The sequence below is a fragment of the Enhydra lutris genome, unplaced genomic scaffold (assembly GCF_002288905.1).
Source record: "Enhydra lutris kenyoni isolate GAN:26980312 unplaced genomic scaffold, ASM228890v2 scaffoldscaffold40, whole genome shotgun sequence".
Classification (NCBI taxonomy): Eukaryota; Metazoa; Chordata; class Mammalia; order Carnivora; family Mustelidae; genus Enhydra; species Enhydra lutris.
Genome location: NW_019154124.1, coordinates 13,241,139 through 13,264,910, shown reverse-complemented (window position 1 = coordinate 13,264,910; position 23,772 = coordinate 13,241,139). Strand labels below are relative to the sequence as shown.

General features: G+C 34.3%; 1 pseudogene; it reads right to left on the bottom strand.

The window, feature by feature from the left end:
* Positions 1 to 4,008: 4,008 nt before the first annotated feature.
* The window catches only part of LOC111155247, a 42,897-nt pseudogene continuing 23,133 nt past the window's right edge, over positions 4,009 to 23,772 (bottom strand).

Genomic DNA, 23,772 nt, shown 5'->3' with positions numbered 1-23,772 from the left:
TTTCCTCAGGTTTTCATAATTAATACTCTATATATACTTTATATATAATTTATATTATATATTTTTAAAAGATTTTTAAGAATTTAAAGGAAATTACAATTTTTACATGGAAGCATCACTTACATGTGCAAAAAATTTATCACATAAGGTAAAAATTTAGTAATATGAGGTGAACATTGAAGCTGTTAATTTCAAGTCATTATAGATTTTTAATTTTTTATGGAACATCCCATATCTTTCTTTTTTAATTTATATTCAATTAGCCAACATATACTACATCATTAGTTTTTGATGTAGTGTTCAGTGATTCATTAGCTGCATATAATACCCAGTGTTCATCACAACATGAACCTTCTTTAATACCCATCACCCAATTACTCCATCCCTCTAAACCCCTCCCTTCTGCAACCCTCAGTCTGTTTCCTGGAGTCTAGAGTCTCTCAGTTTGTCTCCCTCTCTGACTCAGTTTTCCCTCCCTTCCCCCATGGTCCTCTGCACTGCTTCTTATATTCTACATATGAGTGAAACCATATGATAACTGTCTTTCTCTGATTGGCTTATTTCACTTAGCATAATTTCCTCCAGTTCCATTCATGTGCATGTAAATGGTAGGTATTCATCCTTTCTGATAGCTGAGTAATATTCCATTGTGTGTGTGTGTGTGTGTGTGTGTGTGTGTGTGTGTACCACATCTTTATCCATTCATCTGTTGAAGGACATCTCAGCTCCCTCTGCAGTTTGGCTATTGTGAACATTGCTACCATGAACATTGGGGTGCATGTGCCCCTTCCTTTCACTACATCTGTATCTTTAGAGTAAATGCCCAGTAGTGCAATTGCTGTGTTGTAGGGTATTTCTATTTTTAACTTCTTGAGGAACTTCCATACGACTTCCCAGAGTGGCTGCACCAGTTTGCATTCCCACCAACAGTGTAGAAGTGTTTCCCTTTTTCTGCATGCTTACCAAAATTTGTTCTCTGTCTTGTTAATTTTAGCCATTCTGACTGGTGTGAGGTGGTATCTCATTGTGGTTTTGATTTGTATTTCTCTGATGGCAAGTCATCACGTCTCATATCTTTAGTACTGGTAGGTCAATAAAGACTCCAAAATATGACTTTTGTACTGCCAGTTCTCTATATGTATATGTACATATGTACATCCATATAAATATCTCTCTCTATGTATATGTATAAATGTTCATTATTGAACTAGATTGATTTTTAGCCTTCCAGAGTACCAGTTTCCTGGATGCTAATTTTCCTTAGTGCATCCTATGCATAAATACTAAACATTACTTTCTTTTTTAGCAAATAAGAACCTTCTAATTTTCCAATTACAGTTGCCTCAGGGTACTAATGAAGTAGGAAAAATTCACAAAATGCATTTCTTGGATAATAATTAAATTCTGCTCCAAATTTATGAAGGTCAAGGTATATTTGAAGATGTTTACTTGAATATCAAGCCAGTTTTTCCAAATTGATTTATAAACTCAGCCACCATTGAAATGGATGAGTCTTAAATTATTGAATACAATTAACAGTGTACATGTGAGACTGAAGTAGGATAGGAATTAGGAGTCAACCAATGAATTTTTATTAAAGTCAAAGTAACACATTCAACTAAAATCTGATGAAATTTACTTCTAGGTAGTGCATCTAATGGAACTATTTGCAGAATTGAACTTTTGATTCTAGGCTTTGAGTACTACAAATGTAAACTGGGGTTGATAAATATCAGTTGGTTGGAAAATGTGATCTGATCATCCCAAATTGGAAGACTTAAAACTTTTGTTTTGTTTTGTTTTGTTTTAATTAATGTCCATTTCATTGACAAGGTTATTCAATCCCTTAGTTTCTCCCTTTTTTTTAAACAGAAGTAACTTGAATAAGAATTATTATCCTGTCAAATGTGTAATGTATTTAATGTAAATTATTATTTAAAAAGAGTAGATAAACAGTATATTTTGCTTGTCCTGCTAATTCTGTTGTTTAATGGCTTACTTGCTGAGAGAATACCAATGTAGCAAGATCCAAGATATATTTTTCTTTCCTGAATCTGAAAATTGTTCTGTAATTATTAATTATTCCATTGACACAGCTCCATATATGTCTGATTCTAAATAAATTCTCAATTGAAAAATATAGATACTTTACTGGTAAGCTCATGGTAAAGATTTCAAGCATTTAAAAAAATGGAAACTATAGTTAAGAAAAAGATATACTAATTTAGAAGAGAGGAAAATGAGATGACATTCCATATTAACTAAAAAGGAAAATTGAAAATGTGTGGATGAAAAGGAAGACAATTTCAGTTTTCCTTTTTATTGCTATTCCACTTGAGATTCATTCTATATGACTATTGAATAACTTTGATATGTTTTTAAGAAGGTTGTCTGATACAGTAGAATAAAATGACATTCCAGACTCATATAGTTCTGGAATTTCAAGCTAAATCACTTTGTGAGATTGAGATAATTACTTTGCCTTATTTAAATTTCTCATTTATACATTGGAACTAGTAATACCTACTTTTACTTCCTTATAATTTTTACAAATTTTGAAATATTTTATAATTTTTTTAAATTACATTTTAAATGTATGGTATAATTTTCTCTTTCTTTCACTATTTTCCAAAATACTTTTTATTCATTTAATTTTTCAAAAATGTTCTGCTTTCTTCTGGTTATTTAAGTTTAAGTTTTACTTTTCTACTCTAGATTATGAACTTTTCAAGATTAAAAATATTTTTTCTTATTTATGCCTGCCCCTACCCATCAGTTTAAAGATAGACATCATTTTTTAGTGAATGACTGAAAGAAAGAATAAGAACCTTTTTATACAGATGTGTTGCTGTTGAATTGAATTAAGCTGAAACCATTTAAAACATTTGAATACTCTTTTAAAAAGTCACTATTTAATAGATAGACTTTTTTTCAAATGAAAAATCCTTTGACTCAATAATAGATCCACCTATTAACTTAGCTTGTTTAATTTTGATTTCTAAATAGGGTCTCTTAGCTTATAACATAATAATATTTTATTCTGTTTTAACCACTTCTAAGATTTTTCAAAGAATTAGAATATATCTTCCTTATCATAGAATTTCCTAGCCATTTTTCAAAGAAAGAGAGAAAGGTAGATTGCTCAGGTGTGTAAGAAAATCATTCTGGAACTGAGCTCCCATTCAATAATAGTAACAAGAAACATAGTGATCTGCTTAACCAACAAGCCCTCACCTTCTTACCTTGGCTCAGATGTTAGTGACCACGGGGTTAGAAGGAGTACTCAGAGGCCTGGCCTCACTCCTGAGAAAAATCTAACATTTGCCTAACCTTCTTTACATCTAGTGAGGATAGAATTGGAGTGGCCATGAGTAGAGGGAAGTGTTACCTACCTCTGAAAATTTCATTTTTTTGTTGTTGTTGTTGTTTTGTTTTTCATTTTATTTTTTATAAACATATAATATATTTTTATCCCCAGGAGTACAGGTATGTGAATCGCCAGGTTTACACACTTCACAGCACTCACCATAGCACATACCCTCCCCAATGTCCATAACCCCACCCCCCTCTCCCAACCCCTCCCCCCATCAACCCTCAGTTTGTTTTGTGAGATTAAGAGTCACTTATGGTTTGTCTCCCTCCCAATCCCATCTTTGTTTATATGTTTGTACAAATTCTATATCCAATTCAGATGGAATGATTTATTTATTTTTCTAACTAATAATTCCTTCTTCATATGGTTATTTTTCTTCTTCTATCTTTGATAATTTGTGCTAAATGTTTTTAGGTCCACAGAACTTCTGAGCCAGAAGGGTTTTAAGAGATCTCATTTACATAAGGAAACTAAGGCCAAGATAAATCTAATACAAGTCACAGACATGAGGAACCCAATTTCCAAACTCTAATTTTAGAGTTCTTTGTTTTATATCATAATATCTTGCTCCCAAGATACTCTTTTTCTGGACTTCCTTTCTTACTCAATTTAGGATTATCTGTTGACTGTTTCCATTATTTATCAACATTGTCTTCAACTGAAATTTGTAACTTATCTAGACAAAATAAAGAGATGACATCCTCTTCTTCCACAAAGACAAGCCTGGCAATAGGTAAAAATAATTGAGCAAGATTGGGTAATAAGAGAAACATGTACATCGTACACTACCTCAGGGAGCAGCCCTGGTCAGGGAATGACTTTTTATGTCTAGCCAAATATATGTTGATATATATACATATATATATATATATACACATATATATATATATGTATATCTAGATAGATATATATCCAGATAGATAGATAGATAGATAGATGCACACAAAAGGTAAAACAGTGCATAGAACTTTTGTCTTTGTTAAACTCAGTGAGATGTGTAGCTTCTTTGAGTGAAACCTCTGTGTATTTATTTTTCTTTACTAACTTTATTGAGGGATATATTAGGTAATATAAACTCCTTATAAACTCCATCTGTTTTAAAGGGCTCAATTCTATGAGTTTTGACAGTGGTATATACCCATGAAATCACCACAAGAAGCAAGATACAGAATATTTCTATTATGCCAACAAGGTTCTCTATGACTCTTTATTTTTTCATACTCTGCATTAGTTTGCATTTTATATAAAGAAAATCGTGTAAGTACGTATTTTTGTATATTTTTTTCACTTAGCATAATGGTATAGAGATTTATCTATGTACTTTTTTGTATCAGTAGTTCATTTCTTTTTACTGCTGAGTAATATTCCATTGAGGATATACTACATTTGTTTATTCATTCACTTATTGATGGATAGTTGTTTCTTTTGACTTTTGTGGATTAATTCTCTGTGAGCATTTGTGTACAAGTCATTGTGTGGACATGTATTTTCATTTCTCTTGGGAAAACACGTAGAATTAGAATATCAGAATCTTTGATAGGTGTATGCATAACTTTTTAAGAAATGACAAACAGTTTTCCCAAGTGGTTGCACCACTTGGCATTCACCTGAGCAGTGTGTGAGAATTCCTGTTGCTCTGCATCAGAGGTCTTCAAACTATAGTTCTTGCGCCAAATTGGCTTTATTTGTAAATAAATTTGTATTGGAACACAGCCACACTCATTTGTCATGAATGATGTGCTTCATGCTACAAAAACAGAATTAAGTAATTGTGACAGAAATCATATGGACCTCAGATTAAAATATGTACTTTCTGGCCCTTTCAACAAAAAGCTTGCTGATCCCTGCTCTGCATCCTTGCAAAATTTCTTGTTCCTTGTACAATTTCTTGTACATCCTTAATCTAGCCATGTGAGCCTCACTAATTACTGTCTACCCTCTTTCCTCACTTAAAAAATGAGGGAATTGGTCTGCTAACTCAGAGAAGTGTCCCTTTCAGCTTTTAATTCATTTGTTTCTGTTAAGCATCTTTAAAACCACCTTCTCCTGAGGGATATATTTGTTTGGACAACCAGGCCTTGCATTTTTTATACTCTGAAGTTTGCATGCTTGCCTGACTTAGTATTTCTGAACTGATTCTCCCACCCCCACCCCTTTTTTTAAAGATCTAACTTGTGTTGGTTTTCACTGAAATCATGCGGTTCTGTCATTACTCTTGTAAATCTGAAACTTAATCTTTAGGGTAACTGGGATGATAAACTTGTAAAATGTTTGTCCCTTTGCTTTTATCTTCAGTGTATCTCCTCAGTCCTCTTTCAATCTGATTCATTTATCTTGTTATGATGAGAATAAGGTATAACCTTGTGGCTGAAGACTTGGAAAGAATGAAGGTGTTCTCAAAATAGTGACATGTTATCTGCAGTCATAGGTTGAACATTAAGTCTGAGAATAAAGATCCTTGGTACTTAAAAAAAAAAAAAAGTGCAGGTTTTTTTTTTGTTTTGTTTTGTTTTTTTTCTGGGACCCAGCCCGGCTTCCTCCCCGTCCCGCCGTCCCGTCCCTTCCCTTCCAGTTCCCAGCAGCCCCACAACATCACCAGGCCCTACTGGTGGAGGTGGCTCCCCTTTGGCTCCCCCAGGTGAATCTGGGCTGGTGGAGCCTGGTGCAGAGCCCTCACTTGGAGGGGTATCTCCCTGAGCTGGAGGTGGTGAGCCAGGATCCCCAGCTCCCCCTGTGGCCCCTCGGCCTCGGGCTCCCAGTGCTGCCGACAGCAGATCCGGGGATGATGAAGACATCTTTCGGAGCAGGAGGTCATGGTGGAGCCCACGCAGGGCTGGAGGACAAGCCTCCCAGGCTGAGGGTCCCCCTCCTAGCCCCCCTGGGCTTCCTGGTCCCCCAGGTTCATGGGGTGGCAAAGCCGCACGAAGCCCAGGCAGGTCTCCACAGCTGCCCTTGGCGCTGGCCTTGCGGTGACGAGTCTTGCCACGACGACTCCGTCCTGGTGAGGGGGGACCCTTAGGACACCCAGGAAGCCCCACCCCACTCAGGGCAGCATCAAGTTTAGGTAGCAAAGATTCAGTCTTGAGGATATCTGGCCTTTTACTGTGGGGTGACAGTTTCTGTGGGACGTTCCTCTTCTTGATGAGCTTCTCCATAGTGTTCCCATGCAGGAGGCCTCGGGAAGGGTGTGACTTAAGCAGACCTGGGCATCTCCGCTCTAAAGCTTGTTCCCTCCTGAGCAGCTCCCGCTCCTTGAGCTCCAGCTGCAACATGAGGGCATTAAGCTCCATGTACAGGTTGTTGGCTCTCTCCAGCTTCCGTTCGTAGTGCTCCCGGATGTCCAAGGCGTGTCTGAGCTCCTCCCTCCTCCTCATCACCAGCTCCTCTTCTAGGCGGTGTAGACAGTCCCTTCTGACTTAATTTTTTCAAAGTGCAGCTTTACCTCTTCGCGCCACTCTGCCTAGGACTTAAAGTAAGTCTCCTGGGGTGTGGACAGGACGTCGGCTGAGGCGATGTCCAGGTGCAACAGGATCTGGCGGAACGATGGACGATTTCTTGGTTTGCTGTTCCAACACTGGCGAAGCAGGATTTTGAAGCCGTCTGGGCAGCTGGAGGTCTTTCTTAATTTTAGCCATTTTAGTGTATATGTGATGGTATTTCAGTGGGATTTAATTTGCTTTTCTGATGATTAATGATATTGAGCATCTTTTAATTTGCATATTTGCCACCTGCATATCTTCTTCTCTGAATTAGCCATTGAAATATTTTGCTCTGTTTTTTTAACTGGCTATTTCCCTTACTATTTTTCAGTTGTAGGCGCCCTTGATATATTCTGGATACAAATCCTTTAGTAGATAGATATGTTTCATGAATATTTTCTCCCATTCAATGACTTTCATTTTCAAATTCTTATGTTTCTTTTGAGTAGCAAAAAATTTTAATATTGATGAAATGCAATATATCATTTTAACCATTTGTACTATTGGGTACTAAGAAACCTTTGCTTATCCCAGTTTAAGTTTTTTTCTCCAAAATTTCTCCAAAATTTTCTTCTAAGAGTTTTATTGTTTTAGTTTTTGAAGGAAGGACTATGATCTAATTTGAGTCACTTTTTGCACATAATTAGGTTTGTTGAGATTAACCTTTTTTTTTTTCCATGTCAGTGTCTAATTGTTCTAACATCTTTCATTGAAAGATCATTTCTTTCCATTTCTTTACCTTAAGAACTTTGTCCAAGATTAATGACCTATTTCTGAGCTAATTGTTTCCATTGGATTATAACTACTTTTGCCAATGACACACCATCTTGATTTTTAAAGATCTATACTGTTTTGAAATCAGTGACTTATATAAGATGACCAATTCAGCTGTATTTTAAAATTTCTTTGGTATTTCTGGTTGTTTGCTTTCCCATGTGACTCCTGTACCCACTCCCTCACACACACAGAAAGCCTCTTAAAATTTTATTGGAATTCTGTTGACTCTGTAAATCAATTTATGTTTCTTTAAGTATCTTATTATTACTAATACTTAATTCAATTTTACTGTGTTCAGAGAACATACTCTGATATGAATCATTTAAAATGTACTGTGAGTTATTTTAAGACCCATCATATGTGCTTAATTGCGTTCTTTAGTTCCACTATGTGTTTACTGATTTATTTTTGTCTAGTTTTTCTAATAAAATCTCTTCCTATGGTTATATAATGGAAAGTTTTTCTCCTTTATTTCTGTCAGTTATTGTTTCTTATACTTTGTGGTATTTTTGTAAATTCATACACATTTACACTGTATACATCTTCCTAGTGAATTGATCCTCTTATCATAGGTACCATTTCTTTTTATCTTTGATAATTCCGTTGACTTAATGTCTTATTTTAGCTGATTTTAAAATAGTCACTGCAGGGTTTTTATGCATAATATTTGTATCTGTTCATTTTCGAGTCATTTCTTAGAGCTGCAGTTGAACATTTAATGCATTCTGATTTCTCTTCCTTTTGTATTCCTCCATATCTTCCATGCTTCCATATCTTGGCTTTGTAAATAATGCTGCAGTAAACATAGGGGTGTGCATATCTTTTCAAACTAGTGTTTTCTTTTTTAGTAAATACCCAGTAGTAGAAATACTGGTTCATATGGCAAACCTATTTTTAATTTTTTAAGGAAAATTTATACTGTTTTCCACAGTGGTCACACCAATTTACATTCCCACCGACAGTGCATGAAGTGATATTTCATTGTTGTTTTCATTTGTATTTCTTTAATCATTAGTGATCTTGAGCATTTTTTCATGTATCTGTTGGCCATCTACGTGTCTCCTTTGGGAAAATGTCTATATATGTCCTCTGTCCTTTTTTTTTAAAGATTTAATTTATCTGTTTTAGAGAGAGAGAGTGTGTGTGTGCTTGGGAGCAAGGGCAGAGGAAGAGAGAGAGAGAAACCCAAGCAGAATCCACAATGAGCGCAGAGGCAACGTGGGGCTCAATCTCACAACCCAGAGATCAGACCTGAGCTGAAACCAAGAGCCAGACACTTAGCTTACTGTACCACCCAGGTGTCCTGTCTCTGCCCATTTTTAAATTGAATTTGATTTTTGGTATTATGATGTATAAGTTCTTTATATATTTTGGATACTAACCCCTTATTGGTTACATCATTTACAAGTATCTTCTCCATTTAGTAGGTTGTCTTTTTGTTTTGTTGATGGTTTTCTTCACTGTCCAAAAGCTTTTTTTTTTTTTTTTTTTTTTTTGGTATAGTCCCAGTAGTTTAATTTTACTTTTGTTTCCCTTGCCAAAGGAGACATATCTAGAAAAACATTTCTAAAGTTGATGTTGAAGAGATTACTGCCTGTTTTCCTCTAGGAATTTTATGGTTTCAAGTCTTACATTTAGGCCCTTAATCTATTTTGAGTTTACTCTTATATATAATATGAAAAAGTGGTCCAGTCACATTCTTTTGGTTGTAGCTCTGCAGTTTTCCCAATACCATTTGTCAAAGAGACTATCTTTGCCATTGCATATTCTTGTCTCCTCTGTTGTAAATTAATTGACCATTATAGCATGGGTTTATTTCTGGATTCTCTCTTCTGTTTTGTTGATCTGTTATTTTTTTGTGCCAGTACCATAGTGTTTTGATTATTATGGCTTTGTAGTGTATCTCGAAATCTGGGATTGTGACACCTCCAGCTTTGTTGTTCTTTCTCAAGACTGTTTTCATTATTCATGTTCTTTTGTGGTTCCATCCAAATTTTGGAATTTTTTGTTCTAGTTCTGTGAAAAATGCTGTTGATAATTGATAAGGATTACATTAAATCTGTAGATTGTTGTGAATGGTATGGTCATCTTAATATTGATTCTCCCAATCCATGAGCATGGAGAATCTATTCATTTATTTGTGTTATCTTCAATTTCTTTCATCAATACTTTGTACTTTAGTACAGGTCTCATCTCCTTGGTTAAGTTTATTCCTAGGTATTTTCTTCTTTTTGGTGCAGTTGTAAATGGGATTGTGTTCTTAATTTCCCTTTCTGCTACTTCATTATTAGAGTATAGAAATACAACAGATTTCTGTATATGTATTTGGTATTCTGCAACTTCACTGAATTCATTTATCTGCTCTAGCGGTTTTTTGGTGGAGTGTTTAGGTTTTCTGTATATTGTATTATGTCATCTGCAGATGGTGAAAGTGTTACTTCACCAATTTGGGTGTCTTGTTTTTTTGTTTTGTTTTGTTTTTGGGTTTGGGGGGGTGTTTTTGTTTTTTGCCTGATTGCTGAGACTATGTTGAATAAAGGTTGCAAGAGTGGATATTGTCTTGTTCTTGATCACAGATATAAAGCACTCATGTTTTCACCATTGAAGATTATGTTAGCTGTGGGTTTTTCATATATGGCCTTTGTTATGTTGTGGTATATTCCCTCTAAACCTGCTTTGTTGAGTGTTTTTATCATAAATGCATGTTGTATTTTCTCAAATGTCTTTCTGCATCTATTGAAATGATTGTTTTTTGTCTTTTCTATAGTAAATGAGATGTAAGACACTGATTGATTTTTTGAATATGGAATCATCCTTGCATCCTTGGACAAAATCCCACTTGATCTCATGATGAATGATTTTTTTTTAAATACTCTTAGATTTGGTTTGCTATTATTTTGTTAAGAATTTTTGCATTTATGTTCAGACATTGATTTTTTTGCATTTTTGCTTTGATTTTTGCATTTATCTTCAGACATTGGCCTATAGTTTTCTTTTTATGTAGTATCTTTATCTGGTTTTGATATCAGGGTAATGGTGGCCTCATATAATGAATTTGGAAGCTTTCCTTTCTCTTCTATTTCTTGGAATCATTTGAGAAGAGTAGATGTTAACTCTTCTTTAAATGTTTGGTAAGATTCACTTGTGAGGCCATCTGGTTCTGGATTTTTGTTTGTTGGGAGTTTTTAATTACTGATTCTAATTCATTGCTAGTAATCAGTCTCTCCAAATTTTCTGGTTTTTTCCTGATTCAGTTTTGGAAAGTTATATGTCTCTAGGAATGTACTTATTTCTTCTACATTTTCCAATTTGTTGGCATAATTTTTTATAATATTTTCTTATAATGTTTTGTAATTCTGTGGTGTCAATGATTATTTCTCCTTTTTCATTTCTGATTTTATTTATTTATTTATTTATTTATTGAGTTTTCTCTCTCTTTATGCATCTGGCTAAAGGTTTATCAATTTTGCTTATCTTTTCAAAAAGCCAGCTACTGGTTTCATTGATCTATTCCTATTGTTTTTTAAAATCTCTATTTCACTTATTTCTGCTTTAGTCTTAATTATTTCATGTGGCTGGCTGTGGGTTTTGCTTCTCCTTTTCTTCTAGCTCCCATAGGTGTAAGGTTAGAATCTTTGTTCAAGATTTTTCTTACTTCTTGAGGTAGGCTTGTATTGCCATAATCTTCCCTCTTAGAACAGCTTTTGCTGCATCCCAGAGATTTTGAAATGTTATGTTTTCATTTTCATTTGTCTCTATGTATTTTTTTTTAATTTCTTCTTTGATTTCTTGGTTGACCCATACATTGTTAGTAGCATGTTATCTGTGCTTTCCAAATTTTTTTCTTGTGATTGACTTCTAGTTTAATACCATTGTGGCCAGAAAAGATGCATGATGATTTCAGTCTTTTGTGTTGGTTGAGACTTGTTTTGTGGCCTATTCTGGGTAATTTTCCATGTGCACTTGGAAAAAATGTATTTTCTGCTGTCCTTGGATGGAATGTTGTGAATATATCTGTTGCATCCATCTGGTCCAATGTACCATTTAAAGCTTCCATTTCCTTGTTGATTTTCTGTTTGCTCATTTGTTTTTAAAAGGATAAACATCTTTCTTACATGGCAGAATATTCATTATAGTTTTGACATGTTCTTCATTGTCTTTGTTTTCTCCAAGTTCTGTATTGGTGATTTTAGGGTTTTGTTGTTCTTCTTCATTCATGTTGATAGTTTAGTTTTCTTCATGAGGCAGATAATTCTGGACTGTATATTGGTATATGGATGAGATATCCAACCATTTCTGGAAGCACTTTATGAGCTAAGGTTGGGGTGGGAAGGATTAGAGAACATTTTGTGGACCTTTAGACTGCACTTTATATTGGTCAGTAAACAAATCAGTCTTTTCACAATGGGCCACCAAACAACAACATATGAAAGACATGTGTACTCTTTTGAGTCCTATGCAGTTCATATAATAGTTGACAGAGGGGAAGTACCTCCTGATTGCTGATATTTGGGTACAGAGTGGGGGAAACTTGGTCTTCCAGTCTTCTTGTAGTAAGGCATGGTATTAAGTGCTCATTGTCCCAGGTTCCTCAGAGTTAGTGGGCTTGCTCACCCTGAAGCTCTCTGACTCCCCTCTGTCATGTTAAATAAGCTTATGTGAATTCTTACCCCAAAATTCCTTCAAGTCTTATATTGCTATAACCACTTTTATCATCCTCATGAATATAGTGGATGAATACATTTTTGTTTGGTTACAGTTCTTTTATTATGTATTTACTGGGGTTAAGGTAGGAAGACGAGGTGAATTTGTATGCTTAATCTTTCTCATTTAATTGGAATTCACATTATATTCTAAACAAATAAGCAGATATTTAAAAAATAGATTTACTCGACTTAAATATTATTATGGATGATAATAATGTGTGTTCAGAGGTTTAATAGGCAGAAAAAGTAATCTCCTGAGTTTTTCAGGAACAGATAACTAGACCAGTGATTAATCAGTCTTCCTTCCTTTGTGGCCATATTTTGTGGATCATTTTATTACTTATTGGCACTTTTACCATAGGAAGAAAAGAAAACTCAGATCTATCCACTTGAATATATGCTTAGAATTTTTATTCAGAGTTTTGATAGAGAAAGAATTGGAAATTATTGGCTAAAATGATGCTTTGAGATTATATGCAGATTTCATTACTCATGTTATTTTTGTACTCCTATTACCATAGATAATTGACTATAATTTATGTGGGAGTATAGACTGAAATATAGTTGCAGCTCATCTGGGTTTCATCAAAATTATATCCCTTTTGGGCCACAACTGGACTTTGAAACAACTTATGTCTGGAAGTGCTACCCATAGTCATCAGGGATTTGCCTGAGGTCTGAGACAGTTGCCATGGAATCTGTCCTACTCCACTCTTCTTTAGTGAAACCATAACCAATAGCAGTTAGCCAGAACTGAAAATAACAAAAGGTGAAGAAATAAGCAAGAAGAAGAGCATTAACTATTGCACTTGTAGACTGTTGTATGTAGATCCATGTCAATTAGTTATTATAAATGGAATTTCTGGAAAAAGTTCTTTTAATCTATACTACACAAATTGAGACACAGGTCCTCATGTTTTGGGGGAGTTTTAACCCACACCATTTTAAATATGTGGTCACAAGTTTGTTTGAACTTTCTTTGTTGAGGACATTTTTCTTTTGTTTCTAAAATAGTGAGGTTAAAAAAAAATTCAGACCAAACCATAGAATAATTTTTTAATCAGAAGAGCATGAGTTCAGATAAAATTTCTGAACAGTCTGTATTTAAGTAGCACTTTCCAAGATATTTATAAAATCTCAAAAAAGAGTATCCAAAGGTATTTAGAAAGCAATCTTACTGAATAGTGCTTCAAAACTGACATGACTTGAAGTTGTGTTAAAGCTGTAAATATATTGTCATATTGCAATGTTGTGATTTATTTGAGAGGGAGGGGGATTTATTGAAGGTATGTAAAAAAAATAGCATTTAAACAATTTTTACTTAACATCTTTTTTTATTTGTTGTGTTTTAGAGAGAGAGATAGAAGGGGAAGAAAGGCAGAGAGAGAGGGAGAAAGAATCTTAAGCAGGTTCCACACCCAGCATGAAGCCTGATATAGGGCTTGATCTCACAACCCTGAGATCATGACCTGAGCCAAAATCTAGAATCAGATGCTTAACCCATTGGGCCGCCCAGGTGCCCCTCCCTTGACATTTTAGAGAGCATTTTTTTTTACTCACAATACTAAATTATCCTTGGATATTGATTAAAAAGTTATCAAGAGGGGTATGGAGATAGCAAGATGAATAAAATAAAAGTATGTATAATAACAAAGGATTCTAGGGATATGTAGAATATACTTTATTCACATCAATAGAAAAATCAATTGCAGTTCTATAATCATTTGAGACCACCCTAAATTTCCATCAAAAATTCAAGAAATCTTTCGGCACAGTGACTACTCTAACTTGCTGTATTGACCGCCAATCTGAGAGCAAATGGACTGAGACCTTTATATTTTGATTACTAGATAATATGCAAAATATATCCATCCTTTATCATTAATCTCATCCAATTTCTAAACTAGGAGATAAGTGTGTTGCTTGAATTCATAATTTAAAAAGAGGGTTCACAAGTCAAGGTGGCCATTTTGAAGAAACTGCATAAAATGGTTGTGTCAGTTGGTCTGCCAAAATGCCTAGTTTCAATCTCATCATTGATCTAGCTAATTCAGTATGAACCTTCATGTCTCAGCTCAATATTAATTCCATAAAAAAACCCTTCATATCTTATAGTACTTGTCACAGTTATAATTTCTTGTTATAATATGTCTTCTATAAATTACACTATTTATTAAGTTGGGGATTGTGTTTCTATTTGCTAGCTTATTCACTCATAGTTGCTCAATTAGTACAATGATCATTTCATTAGTTGAGCTTACATTTAAATATTATATATTTTGCTTAATTACTTTTATGGCTTCTTGCCATTTCTAATAATATATGAGAATATTAACTATGCAAGTAGCTTTGAATTGTGCCTTTATGAACATATTTGAGTTGTCAAACCCAACCATAGTAATGGTTATCATATCACAACCTTTTGCAAAATTATCCTCAATGTGTTGGTTGATTTATTTTCAAAATCATAATAAGAATCGTTGATTATAACTGGGAGTTAAGTGCAACCGAGAACTGGTAAACTACACATACACACACACACACACACACACACACACACACACACACACATACGTATAAACTATATATATGTATAGTTATGTAATTATATGTATAGTTTACAACTTTGGATTGTGTATCAGAGGACATATACAAATTTATTTAGTTTCTAGTTGTTTTGTTTTACCAAAGAGAGCAAAGTTAATTCAGGAAGAGATTTTAAAGATCATTCTGCACAACTTATTTAGGTATAAGAATTAAAGAAATGAAAAAAAGTAAAACCATTTGTCCCAAACAGAGTCAATAGAAAGCAAAGGTAGAGAAATCAAATATTTGAAAGCTATAAAGACAGTTTTTCTACAGCCAACATGTGGGCTTCATTTCAGTTATTTGCCACCTTAAAATTTTTATTTTTAAAAAAGTTTTGCCTTAAGCTAAAATAAATTATAGCTTCCATGTTTTGTGAATGAAGTAAATGTTTACTTCTACAACCTGGTGACTTAGTACAAGAATATCCAACAAAAAGAGCAAACCTAATGTCAGTCATTTAACAACAAAATAATACTGTCAGCATTTTTATTAATGTTTATTTTGAATCAAGAGACCATTGTCTTATAGAAATATTCTAGACCAATTGCTAGTCTAGACTCTGATACTATATGGAGGTGCCTTGTAAATTAAATCCTTTCATATCCCACAGGCTGAGATCATGCACATCTGAGATGTGTTAGCTGAAATTCCACAGAATCCTCAATTGCCAAGTTTGGATAGAATGAACATAATATTAAAAGTAAGAAAACTAGGAAAAATTAACATTAAAAAATGTATATTATACAAAGGTCTTACAGAAAGCAGTGAGAAGAGAAGGGCCTCTAGCATTCTTTACTCCCAGATTTAAACTTGAAGATGAATTGTTCTTAGCTCCAGGGAGGAATTACAAAGGTAGGGAAAAGGGTTATAAACCTGAACAACCAAAGGTGAAAAAATCAGAGAAAGACAAATACTGTATGATCTCATTAATATGTGGAATCTAAAAACTTTGAAACAGAGTAGAATGATGGTTGCCAGGAACTTGAGGGGAGGGTGGGAAATGGGGAGATTTTTGTTAAAGAGTACAAAATTCCAGTTATATGAATAATAAGTTCTGGGGATCTAATGTATAATATGGTGACTAAAGTTAACAATACTGTATTGTTACTTACTTGAAAGTTGCTAAGAAAGTAGATCTCAAATGTTCAAAACACACACACACACACACACACACAAATATTGACTATGTGAGGTGATGGATGTGTAAACTAACCTTATTGTGGTAATCATTTAGTAATACATACATATATCAAATCATCATGTTGTACACCTTAAACTTACACAATGTTGTATGTCAATTATACCTCAATAAAGCTCAAAAAAAATTGAGCAATGAATTAATTCAGAGGTATTTTCTGAACAGCTTTCTCTTGAAAATGCATAAATACAAGATGTGATTCCTTCCCTCAAGTATCCATCAGTTTAATTGAAGTTGTATTTTTGTCACCATTTTACCAGTTTAACATTCATTTCCTGAATATTTAGAGTATTCCAGGTATTATGATAAATTATTGGAAAAGGGTAATAAAAATAAATGCCCCATAATCACAAGTATGTCATCATGGGAACAATATAGTAAAAAGTTCAATAAAATATGGTAAGTGCTAAGATGGCAGAGTGCCCACTTCTCAGTCTTCACTTAGCTTTCATATAATTCCCATGAGAAGACTATAGGAATTTAATTTATTTAATTATAGTGATAAATATAGACAAATAACCTAATATCAAACTGACCAAAGCATATAAATAGGAAATTACAACAGACCAAGTGATAATGTACAGCAAACATATGAAAAGGATGCTAAAGCTTAGTAGTAGGGAACTTCCAGCTACACCAGTAATGAGGTAACAGTTTTCTTCCTTCGGGTTGAAGAAAATTGTAAAGGAGATATCTAGTCATTGTTTTCTAGGGTGCCTGGAAGTGGGCACACTCATTGCTGGAAGGTATCCAAATGACCATGAATTTATGAAAACTAATCAAGAAATATCTACTAAAATAAAAACATATATACAGTTGACTTTTGAACAATGCAGAATTCAAATATTCACATATAATTTTTGTTTCCCCCAAAATAACTATTAATAGCCTACTGTTAAGCTGAATGCCAATAACATAAACAGTCAACACTTATTTTGTATGTTTTACATATTATATAATGTATTTTTACAATAAAATAAACTAGAGAAAGGAAAATGGTAAGAAAATCATAAGGAAAAAAAAATACATTTATGGTACTATATGTATATTTATTGAGAAAAAAATTTGTGTATGAGTGGACCCACACATTCAAATCCATGTTGTTCAAGTCTCAACTGTATTTTATTTTTATTTTTTTAACTGTATTTTAATAAAATAACAACTAACCAAAAAATAAGACAAAGTAACAAGGGCAAGCATAAAAACCCCCTGATGAGTATCTAAATGGGGAAAATTAATGCGGTTTTAATCTATGCTATTGAATATTGCACATTTAACAGCACACATCAGGTGTTTGCATTTGACTGGTGGCTATTCATGATGTTTGTTTCATGGGGAAAAAACATTTTTGCTAGGCAATATTTATATGGCTACTGCTTTTTTAAACATAACATAAAACTCAGTCTATGATATTTAGGTATTTATGTTTGCATCAATGTGAATGAAGACGTGGAAGGAGCTACTGTTGACCTCAGAAACCTGGGACGTGAGGAAGAGAGTTAATACAAGTAATTTAACTTTAGGGGCACTTGTATGGTACAGTATTTAAGCGTCATACTCCTGGTTTGGGCTCAGGTCCTATTGTCGGGTTTGACTGAGCTCCACACTCAGCATGGAATCTGCTTGAGAGTCTTTCTCCCTCTCCCCCTTCGCCCCTCCCATTCATCTCTCTCGCTCTCTTCTCTCAAATAAATAATCTTTTTTTAAAAAAAGGAATTTAATTTGAAATTTTCCCCTTACGTAGCTTCTTATATTTCTACTGGTTGAAGCAAATACAAGTCTGTTTTGTTTTACAAATATTCATTATAACAAAACATATAGATATTCTGGAAAATAACGAGATAAATGTGTTGCAGAATTTCTTTTCCTTTGGTGCCCAGGGGTTCTGGTCACACCGCTTTGAGGAATGGAGAGGCAGACCAGACAAAGAGTGGTGGGCACCAAAGCAAAGTTTATTGAGTGATAGTAAAGTTATTGAGTGATAGTACAAAGCTCCTCAAGAGGGAAGGGACCTGAGAGGGTTGCCACCAGAGTTTCTAAGTCTGGGGTTTTTGTGGGCTTGTCAGTGGGCTCTTTTAATCTCATTAACCCTCCAGGGCCTGTCATCCATTCAGGCTTTTGTCCTCTATGTATCTCATGGCAAAGGTGGAGGGCTTCTTCTAGGGTGGTATAAAATCCCTTTAAGGTTGGTTTCCTCTTGGGGGTGGGGGGTGGGGAGGAGGTTTTGTCTATACCTGACTTTCTTCTAATTATCCTTTGTCAGATGCACTTGAAATATTTTTTACATTATTAATTGTCTATGGCTTTTTCCCATATGTGTGTGCAGGTAATCAAGAAATTGATAATATTATTTTTAAAATTAAGGTATTTTGAGCCAAAATAGGATTATTAGCTTTAGTTTGTGAATTAGTTTATTTTATCCTATCTACTAGTAGGTAGTATTATCTTACTTTACAAATGACTTGACCTAGTCCATACACCAAATATAAGAAACACAATTGATTGATGTTCAGAAGCAAACCCTGACATATTTAAATAAATCAAAATTCAGCTGTGAGAAAGCAACTCCAACCCCTTTGAGAAGATAGTCTTTCAGAAAACCCAAGTGCTGCTAACTTGGCTCTGAATCATGTCAATCCATTACACAGGGCACTATGGATAACATAGCTAGGATGAGGCTTCATAGCAATGACTGGTCCAGATGTTTGAATTCTGATTATATTCGAGATGGAAACATTCAGAAATATGTGCTTTAATTATAGACATGGAAATAATTATTTCTCTGCCTCATCCATCACCCTGCCAGGCTAAGATTTTTGTAACTACTACTTTGTCCAATGCATTTGTAAACAGACATTCCACAATTTTGCTAGAACTGTTTTCAAATTACTACTTGTATATAATTTGCTTCGAGAGATATGTAAATCAACATTCCCATACATACATTAATATATTCACCAATTAGGGCTCTCCTAGTTGATCCGCATGAGAAATTTTCAGAAAACCAGGCAAGGTATTTTTCACAATATAAATAACACTAAATAGACACAAAGTGTGGACTTTTAAACTATAGCTACAGGACTTTGAATGTTACGACTAATTCTAATATTCTGATAGAAAAAGATACAAATCATTCTCACTTTCGTACTTTTTTATTTGATTCTAATTTGTATGTTTTCTGCCTCCTACATATTTTTACATGATATTGCCTTCAATTAAGTAAACTATTGAGCATTGCCTCCATTTTCAGAATAATGGGTCTTCTCTAAAATGTTTTTAATTTTATCTGCTCAGTGATTAAACTGGACCCAGCATTTTCAATAAGAAATAGTTGCGTATTGTAGTGATGGACTTTAAAAAAAATAATAAGGCATCGATCTACCACAATCTGACTAAATTATTTAAAATAAATTCACAAAATTAGCCATAATTTATAACATCAATTTTAAATGAAATCTTCAGCCATGTATCATACTAGCACATATTTTCCTTTCCCATTTTACCTTTCAAATAAGTACTGACAATTAGACAGCACTTAACATTTATCATGCTTATCTTCGCAGCTGCAGTGGCACTAAAGGTGACTAAGAATGGCAAGAGGAGTTTTTTGTGAAGAGTTTAAAATAAAGGGAAATAACGATTGATTTCCCTTTGCTTGTTGAGTGGTTGGAGGTAGATAAGCGGATTTGTAGTGAGGTCATCAGTCACAATTGGATAGTAATTTGAAAATGGATTAGCTTAGAAGTAGCAATTTCTGCTCCATGGGTTTTAGTGAAAAAGTCTGCCTAATTCTGTAAGAGACCTCATAAACTGGCAGAGATCAATGCCTACCTAATGTGCCATTATGCACTGGGCACACTTCAGTGATTACAGCACAGCTGTGGCTGGGTTCTGCCTGATATTTCTTTAGCACTCGCACCACAGGTGCTCCACATGATTATTTTGCCCAAAGGAATAAACTCTTTAAGGAATTAAAATGGACAGAGGCTTTTCTTCCTGAGAAGCTTTTCACTTTTTAAACTAAGGAATGACCAGTGTCACATCTCAGTAATGCCAGCCAGCCCTGTAACAAATAAAGACTAAACAAATTAAGAGAAGGAAATTATCCTCTATTATGTGTCTGGATGGCACATTCTTACGTTTAAAATTTAATAGCCCAAAACTACCTGCCTTTGTAACTTGAAAGAACATTATACAAGTTCCAGGTTGGAAAGGTTCAATGTTTTAAAGATTAAGAGTTTCATCTTAAAGTGTGAGAGCTAGCATTAACTAATTTTTAAAGTCCTTTAGCTCTTCTTCTAGGTCATGCCAGTTCATTGGCAATGAAGAATAGGAATGAATTTACAACAAATTTGAATATTAGATCCCCTGCCAGTAATCCTTAGATTCTTATCCTCCTTGGATTTCTTTACTGGTTGTTTGCAAATATTACATATAAGAACAATAAGTATATTATTAAGGGAAGGTAAAATAATTTGAACTGCTAATCTGTAAGAGTATAAACAAATAAATTCCACTTTATACCTTAAACAAATAATATTTAACATCTAAATAATGACATTATCTAGAAATTTTTATTTTGTAGCTCTTTAAATTTGATATGATATATAATAACAATAACAATATATAATTTACATATTGTATAAATATAATTGTTACATAATAACAATCTTTCAGGGTAATGCAACACAAGGAAAGGAATTTATCGACAATAATTTATGATTAGTGCTTTGCCACTAGTCTGAGCAGTATCTAGTATAGGGTCTAAAACTTTCAAAGTCTTGTTTTTATGTAAGACAGATGATGTGTTTGTAGTTAATAACAAATTTGTCAGCAACATTACATTAAGTCCACTGCCTGACCTGTTCTGGAGAAGAGGGAAACAAGGTTACGACTGGCCAAACAATACTGTTTAAGATTTTAGGGCAAAGTAAAGGATTTCTTGTCTCAAATTATTCCTTAATCTGCTCATGCAAAATCCTTTCAAGAAAGGACAATTTATCTAATCTACAGTTGGATGTTAATCTCTAAATGAAATACTCCTAATAGAGGTAGCGTATTGCCTTGAAGAAGTTTAGTTCATGTAGTAAGGATGGTAATAGTCCCATTTAATAATTCCAAAGAATTGTTATGTTCAGACTTTATATGAATAATTAATTTTTCTTAAAGGAACTTAATTCAGAAGAGAAGTGTGGTGAGGGGACTCATCATGCCATTGGAAAAAAAAAAAACACACACACACACACACACATCAACACACACTGGGAGAACTGGGGAAAAGAGGCAATTTGAAGGTTGTCCCATGAAAGGAAGATGAAGTTGGCTGAGTGCATCCACCAGGGAGTAATCAGTTAATCTGTGGTCCTCGGAAACTCTCTAGAGGAATATAAAGAATAACTTTTTAGCTTATAGAATCCTCTCAAAATGAAATGAACTATCTTGAAGTTATTACAAAGGATAACTCTTCTCTGAGGTTACTTGAACTTATTTATTAATATTACATTATATCATATAATATATGTAAATATTAATATGTAATATTGTAGAGTAATATATAACATACTATATATTATATATACAAATCTCGATAGTAAATTCTAAAAAGGATAAAGATGGAAGCATCCATTGCCTAAAGTATGGGAAAATAAGACTCCACATTGTGTTTTTGTATGGAGAGGATGATGATTCTCAAAGAAAGATACTGGAATACAAAAGGTAAATTCTTCTCTCCTTCCCATTTTTCTAAACCCAGCATTGATCATCAGCATCATTTTCATTGTCATGAGTTTAGTAAAATTAATTGAAATAATCAGATTAAATTCACCCTCTTACTGACCTATTAGAACGTTCAGTTCACAATAAACCACAAAGGCTCAAGTTGAAACTGCAGATATTATGGCAGATCTGTTCCAAAACAAGAACATTTGCAGTGCTTGGTTTAGAGGTTTACACAATGGCACACTGGACAGAAAACTGAGGGTACAGATTTTTCTAAACTTACTTCCATTTAATAAACATGACCACAGGGGCACCTGGGTGGCTCAGTCATTGAGTGTCTGCCTTCGGCTCAGGTCATGATCCCAGAGTCCTGGGATCGAGCCCTACATCAGAATCCCTGCTCAGCGGGAAGCCTGCTTCTCCCTCTTCCTCTCCCCTAGCTTGCATTCCCTCTCTCTGTCAAATAAATAAATAAAATCTTAAAAAAAAAAATTAAAAAAAAAATAAACATGACCATAAATGTGACAAGAATGTGTTGGGCCTACTTTTTAAGGTATGTAAATATGTAAATGAGCACTAAAATAAACAAATGGAAGAAACTGTAAAAATGTAGCTGAGATTAAGATTTGCATCATTTGACAAGAACTTCTGTTGGAAAGGTGCCTGAAATGACAGTTTCTCACAAACCATCTTCTAATAAGAAAGGTTTCTCAAAGATACACTCTTTTGAAATTATTGGAAAATGAAAAAGAAATACTTCACATTTGAATCAAATGGAAGAGACCTTAAAAAAATGACCTCAGTGCTACAGGCAGGTTGGATCAGAAGACCCTGAGGAGGATGTCCCACAGCATCAGCCAGGAGAGTCGTTGGCTTTGAGCAGGGCAGAAATCAAACGTTTGCCTAAGAATGTGAAAGCAGAGCTTACTGAATAGCAAAAGTGACAGAATACAGATGAAGGAGTATCGGGAGATTCATAAAGGAGAGGAGAACTGAGTCTCTCCATCCCTTGGGGCTAAGGGTTTATATCGGAAAGGGAAAGAGGTCAAGGATGTGTTCCTTCAGGAATCCAGGATAGGGTCCAGTCAGAGGTGAGTGACAGGTGAATAATGGGTTTTATTTAATAAGTCATGAAAGGTAGGGGTATTGATGCCAACGTTTTTTTGAAGCCAACATTCTAGAATGTATTTGGGATCTGGCTCTTCCTAGATCATATCCAGGTTTTGGGGTCCTAGGACAAAACTGAGACAATGGTTAACTTTCTTGCTTCCTCTTTGGAGTGGAAACATCGCTTCTTTGGTTCCTACTCAGATGCAAGGTAAAATACAGAACACGAGTAAGTAGGGCCTAACATGGAAACAGCAAAAATGGAGCCTTTCCAAAATGGCATCCCTTCAGCTTCCCCATGTCATTAGTAACTACAACACCTCATGGATTTTCAAAAACCAAACAGGTGGGGAAAATGCAGTGAAGAACATAAAGGACTTAGCCTGGTGGATGAGGAGTGCTATTGGAGTGATCTCTTCGATAGAATGAATTTTAAAATGATAAAAGACAAGAAAGAATGAGAGAAAACAGCAATAACAATAAGGAAAATAAAAAGTTAAGAGAATAGTTAAAAGAAAAATGAGATGATGGTATATTGGGAAACCATAATAGAGGATCTTTTTCAGCTTTAAAGACACCATGATTCTAGAGTTTTAGATAATTTGGAATGAAAAAGTAAGAAGCCATGGCAAAAGTTTAGTTATTTATACTAAGGTAGAATAATACAAATTTCACAGAGCTTTTATTTTCTTTGGAAAGATTGAAAACTAATGATTTGGGAGAATTTGGATAGAGCAGTACGTTGGATGGTACCTGGGATGTGATCAGGGCCACTCATTATTTTTAATGAAATTAACCCATTAATTTCAGTATGGGCTGAGTTAA